The sequence below is a fragment of the Apis laboriosa genome, unplaced genomic scaffold, assembly GCF_014066325.1.
Source record: "Apis laboriosa isolate Shangri-la unplaced genomic scaffold, ASM1406632v1 scaffold26_cov146, whole genome shotgun sequence".
NCBI lineage: Eukaryota > Metazoa > Arthropoda > Insecta > Hymenoptera > Apidae > Apis > Apis laboriosa.
Genome location: NW_025222592.1, coordinates 2,190,466 through 2,197,546, shown reverse-complemented (window position 1 = coordinate 2,197,546; position 7,081 = coordinate 2,190,466).

Sequence of the window (7,081 nt, the reverse complement as noted above, 5' to 3'; positions counted from 1 at the left end):
GTCTGACGGATTGAAACGATTATTCGATTAATAAGTGTCAGTTATTTCGGTCGCATAAAAAAGAGTCCTCGACGAGGGTCGACAGTGGGCGAAGAGGAAACATCGATTTCATGGAGTCGGACAAGGAACAGGCTCTTTTCTGGGAATTTGTGGTCCGTCTAAATTCAAACCTGAAGGGCAGACAGGACAAGGACTTGAACAGACAAACCGTCTAGCAGGCAGCGCGACATTAAATGCCGTTTCCCTTTTTTCATCTAGCAGGAAGAAATCGGAGAGAATACACATCTTGCCGATCTTCTAGCCTGGTTCAGACGATACTTTGATACACATATGTTTTCTATTTTTTTCATTATCGTTCAATTTTTTTTCGTCAGTTCTATAAAAATAGATTTCTTTTTTTATTATTAATTTGTTAATTTTTATAGTGATAATTATAAATATAATTCTCTTGTTTTATTTTTTTGTTATACAATTAATAGCAATTAATTTTGATGAACATTAATAACTTTGTTGGTATATAATTAATGGTATGTGATTAATGTTGTATTATCATAACTTATATTTCAAAGTTTTAATATTTTATTTAAAAAAATTTGAATTTTAATAAAAAAAATTATAAAATTCTAAAAGTTATGTATACAATAATTGGCTAATATTTTAATACTTTCCTTCATACAAATTTTCAAGCTGAATGAACCAAGCATTCAAAAAGTGCATGTCATTAAGTGAAATGCAAATAGCTAAATAATAAAACTATTTCACATGTATATTTTTTTTATCACTTTAGTAGAACCAGGTGTACCAACCAAGATAAAAAAAAATAATGAGAAAGAGGCGCAAGAAGCTTCAAATGGGCTGTGAACGCGTATTACGTACCTTTGACCAAGCACGTGTTCCTTCACCAGCACGTGCTGCACGTTGATTTACGTGGACGCTGATTTAGCAACGGCTGTTGTGCACGTCGTATTGCTGTAAGAGTTCAGGAAAGAAAGTGATATGCTGACAATTACTTGTGTGTTTCGAGTAATTCTTTTTATTCTTTTTCGCAGAGAAAAATTTGAAGGTTAGAATATAGAAATTATTAGTGCGTAATCATTAAAATTGATATTTTATCTATCTTTCCTATATAATTGATGTGACAAATATAATTAATGTAAGTTGAAACATGCGTTTTTATATTCAATTTAGTTTTATCTTGAGATGATCAAATAGTTGAAGAGCAAACAAAGACATTGATATGAAGAGAAAATTTAGAAAAAAAAGAATATTATAAATCAATTTTAATTTGATAAATACATATATTGTGAAATATAACAGATCTTCTAGAATTTATGCAATTTTAATGTTATTAATATTATTATATATTTAGTGAATTTGTGATAATTTCAAACTAGTAAACTTTTTTTTCAATGTCTAAAGATATAAATATTTTTATTATAGGATTTGTTAAATCTCTTAAATATATTGAAATTAAATAATATTGCAATGAAATGTGTAATATGGAATTATAAATAATATAAATATATTAATTATTAATACCAAATTGATAATATTGTGGCACTATATTAAAAAACTCATATAGCTTATATTATAATTTATAGATTGAAACTGATCATAAAACATTAATCAAGGAAAGCCACTAAAAGAAACTTATAATTTAGAATATATTATAATACCATAAAATCTAAAATTTATTAAACTAGTTTTTTTAGAATTTAATAACTCCATAAGCATAATTACATAGTTAGTGACACAAAACTGAAGCTATTATTTAGTTATATTACAAAATATAAAATTAGTACTAGAGCCTATAATTTGTCTCTAAATTCTATAACTTATTGAGTTTTATTCTATGAATTTATTAAAGTGCCAGTAATTAGAATTCAGTGTTGTTATTCTATATATCATATATAGATATACCATATATATACACCAGATATGTAGATATACCATGGAGAAAGGAAATGTCCAGTAGTAGCTGATTCAGTTTATAGTTTAGAATCTAGTTGCTCCTGCTGTGCAGATTTATTAGGGTTCTGGTAGCAGTGAATTTAGAAGTGTTATTAAATTGTATCTAATGCCTACCCAATATTTTAGAGATACAGAGATACCAAAATCTTAACTCCAAGCAGATATGTTTTACAGATTAATTATTTTTATTATATGACTTTATGAGGGATACAAAAATTATATTACAATTATAATTCTTTTCTACATATCAGATGATTAATATTATTAATATTATTATATATAATTATTAATATTATTATAATAATATAGCTATAATAATATAATATAATTTTAGAATTATATTATTATAATAAAATAATTTAAAATCTAAAATAATATTATAATAATATAATTTTAAAATAGCTCATACTTTCTTGTCATAATTAATGCAATCTATGCTCAATACATTTTAGAACAAATGAATTGATTTTATTTTCCAGTTATTACATAATTTTAAATAAACTTAATTTTAAATAATTTAATAAAAAATTTCTATAAATATTAATTACAATATTTTGACTGATCATAAACAATAAATTAATAAATTATCAAAATTATCAAATTTATATTTATTATAAAAAATAAAAATAAAAAGATAATATATTATAATATATTAAAAATAAAATATTTATCATTTTTTATAAAATTGAATTTGTCAAATACTTAAAATATTTCAAATACTTTAAATATTTTTCTAAAAATTCCTAAAATTATTCTTAAAAATGAATCTAATCAGTGAGTTTAAGAACACCCGATGGCTATCGAATTTGTAAGAATTAATCGATTTTGCCAGTTTACTCGCAAAACATTCGACACGCACATTCGGGCAAAAGCGTGTGCACGCCATAAACCGGCACAATGATTTACGGGACAGCGGATTTAGACCGGTGGCAACGTTCGTTCGCTGCGAATCGGCGTGGTGTTCTTTAAATAAAATGCCACGAGGCTTTTAGGATCAGCTGCCACGCGAGTATCGGCCACTCGAATATCAGTATTCGCGGTTACGTCGTGGCTACGTACAACATTAAAAATGATCCTATTTTGGTTTCATGCGACACCTATCCGTTGTGTGAGTCACTGGTGATCCATAATACAACAAAGTGATTTAATGCTTCGATGCTTCAGTGAGATAATAAGTACAAAATAGGATGCTGAAGATTTATTATTATTATACAAATTATTTTCTTATAGTTAAAGATTTGTATAAAAAATATAATGTAAATTTTTATATGTATGTATAACTTTTACACGTACAAAGTATGTACAATTTTTTCTAGCTTTAAAATTATCAAAATTATATATCTGTTATTAAGTATATTATATTTTTAATTATCAAAATTTTTACGCATTTTATATAAGGATATAATTTTTCATATAATTTTATATAATGATATTATTTTCATATTTTAAAATTTGTAATATTGAAAACTATAAATATAAAGATTTTAAAAATTAATTATTTCTAAATTATTCTAATAAGTATTCTAATAATAAAAAAAATTCATCATGATATAAGTTTAAAGTGAGTTATAAGTTTAAAGTAAGTTTAAAGTATAAAAGTCAATTTAAAAAATCTTACAATAGTACATGTAACGAATCATAGAAATCATCATAGAAATCAATATGGTGGTCACGCCCAAAAGCTGCATCAGCAAATCGATCTTGAATCGATCTGAAATCCGGTTTCATTTGACATTGAGCTCCAGCTGTGTTGACTCAATAAAGATATCATACAACGTTATGATGTTATTCTATCTATTTCGATGTCCATTTGACAAAAAGAAATGGAATGAAAGGGATCAACTTCTTAGAAGTCGAAGGACCTAACTTATAGGATTTTTTTCTTGAAGAGACACATCGATTGGCTCTTGGAATGATCCTTGTCATTCACATTAAAAGTAATGACCGTATATGATCTATACATCAATGATGTTTGAACACAAAGCTCTGTGCTTGTTAAGACAATTATCCGATCGTTGTTGATTCAGAATATTTTGGAATTAACTAATTTATCTTGATAATTCTTTATTTATTTTTTTCATTTTTTATTTAATAAAACGTAGTAATAGTTCCACAGCAGAGAATCTAATTATAACATGCATGAATTATGTCGAAGTTGATTTTATTTTAAATTAGATAAATATTATTTTAGTTTAGATTATTTTATGATAGTTATTGATTGATATTATTTAGTTTAATTGTTGATTAAAGTTAAGTGTAACTAGAAAAAATTAATTATTAATTAAAATTAAATGTAAGTAGAAAAAAAGAAAAAAAAATGTGATAGTAAATTTAAAAATTAGAAAATATATGAAATATATTTTTTGTTTATGAAAATTTGTTTATGAATTAGAAGAAAAAATCCAAAAATTAAAAAAGAAATAATTAAAATGACATTCCATTTCTCATTCAATTATTCATCTAATACTAAATAATAGAAACTAAATAAAAAAATTTTAAAAGATAGAAAATGAAAATGAAAATGAAAATAAAAATATATAATTATTAAATTTAAATTGACTAATTAAGATTAGAAAATAGCATATATGAAAAACTTCTTAAATCTGTTTTAGTTCACAAAATTCAATAATAATATGATAATGATAATCAATAATGATAATCAAAACATGATAATAAAACAATAATATTATTAAGATTGCAATGGATTTCACGGAATCTAAGCATGGCGGAATGGGGCAATGACCAGTGGACTACGGAATTTATAGCCGTTCGAGATGGTGCCATTGCCTAGATGCGTCCGAGTTTCCTTGTAACATTTCAGCATCTAAAATAGACGATATGGAGCGATTCTAAATATGTCTGAGACCGATGCAGCCTGGCATATGTGTCATCGTCTGATTACGCTGTTACGCTTTCTCTGTGCAAACGTTGTGAATACTGCTATACAACATTTGTTCAAGAACGTATATACATATATAATGGGAAAATGGAGTAGCAAACAAACCAAATGCTTGATTCGCAATCAAACTACCATTTTTCCTGCCGTTTTGAATCAAATCTGTAATTGCCTCTGCCCTCTGTATGCTTTGTAATTGATTAGGGAAGCAGCTGGTCATTGTTTGATATTTGGCATATGGCTGTCTGATTGATCACAGAAGCTTTAGTGTGGTTAGTATGATTGTAAGAGTTTTAGTATTGAATACTCTGAATATTTTGACGTATATCATTATGATATAACATTTTATATACTAAGAGATATATATTTAAAATATTTGATTTTTTATTATGTATTATAGAAAACAAATAATGGATTGTATATATACTGGATTGTATATATATTGTATATATAATAAATAAAGTATATATATTTTTTTATTTCAAATATATATTAATATGTATGAGATTTCATTAGATGTGTATAATTTGCTTCTTATACTTTGGAAGCACATTTATAAGTTATAATCTGATCTTTAATATCCATATAGGGAGAAAATTGAAATATAATTGTAATAATAAGTTTAATTTTAATTCACATATTAATTACATATTAATTAATTCACATAATTCATAAATTATATTTAATAAAATATTAAATATAAATTATATAAAATTTTAATATTATTTAGCTAGATATTATAAAAATCAAATTATAACCAATTGTAGAAGATATAATGAATAAAAAATTCATAAAGGAAGAAGATAATATTTCTAAATTGAAAATAGGAAATTAGATGCTACTAAGGAAACAGTTGTAATGAAGTAAAAATTTGAATATAGATTCTTTGATTGGAAATAAAAAGAATTGAAATCTATCTAAAGTAATGAAATCAATAATATTATAACTTCTATCTATTTATAAATAAGTATTGTATTTTATTATCTAAGATATCTTATTTACTAATCTTTTCAGAGTAAATTTTATATCTTCTTGAATATATATATATATATATATATATATATAACTTTTTTCCTTTTTTACATTTATTGCAAAATTGATTATATTTATTAACTTATATTGAAACTAAAATTACAAATGTATATTTCTAAACAAAATACATAGAATATGTATTTGAAGAACAGCTATATAAATCTATATTATATTATTTCAAATCAAGATGAAATTTAAATTGCTTTATAATTAGATTGTAAAGTTAATTCATCAGATGAATTTGACTGGATCAACCGCAGACATATCACTCGCGAACAATAAGAGGCCGTGTCGAAATGTCTTGTTGGTATCGCTAGTCCCACGATGATACATAAATAGAAACCGCCGGAGGAGACGTCCAACTGTCTGGTGCATCCGCAAAAATAGGATTGTGTCGTGAGTATCGTCACAATTACATAGCAAAACCTCGAAAATCGAGACTACTGAATGTTTTTGCTATTCTGTTTTTGATACATTATGGATTCTGATTTTCGCTAAATTTAAATCATGAAATTTATTAATAATTTGTTAGTTATAAAATAAATTTTGCAAGTTATTTATAAAACATAGTGAAACAGTTTACATGCTAGAATTTAAGATTTAATGTTTTTGTTCTTTGTAGAATTTAAAAAATAAATTCTGTTTCTTAAGTTTCAAATAATTTATAATTTTGGAAAAATTAGATTTCTATTTTGTTTCAATACTTAAAATTTTTTATTTTAATCTTATAAATAATTAATAAATATTTTTATTATTTTAATTTCAATTTTAATGAAATAATATTTTGAAAGAATGTGTTTTGTATAATTGACAAGAAAAATTTATGATTACTAAAGTATTTATTATATATTGGATAATTTGAATCTGATAATAATTTCAACCATTTATATGATATATGAAGAATAATATATGACGGATAAAAGTGAAATGTGAAAGTTGATTTACAACATACATATGTTTATGACACTTATAAAAATAAAAAAAAAAAATCATAAACCTTCTATTTAGATTAGGAATTTATTTTTATAAGTAAAAGTGAAAGTAATAATTAACTTCACCATTAAATTTTATATAAATGAGAAATGAATTATAATTCATCATATACATGAAAATTATAATATTTATAGTCAATTTTATTGATTAGTTAGTTGATAAATAAATTACTTACACGGAATTCAATTA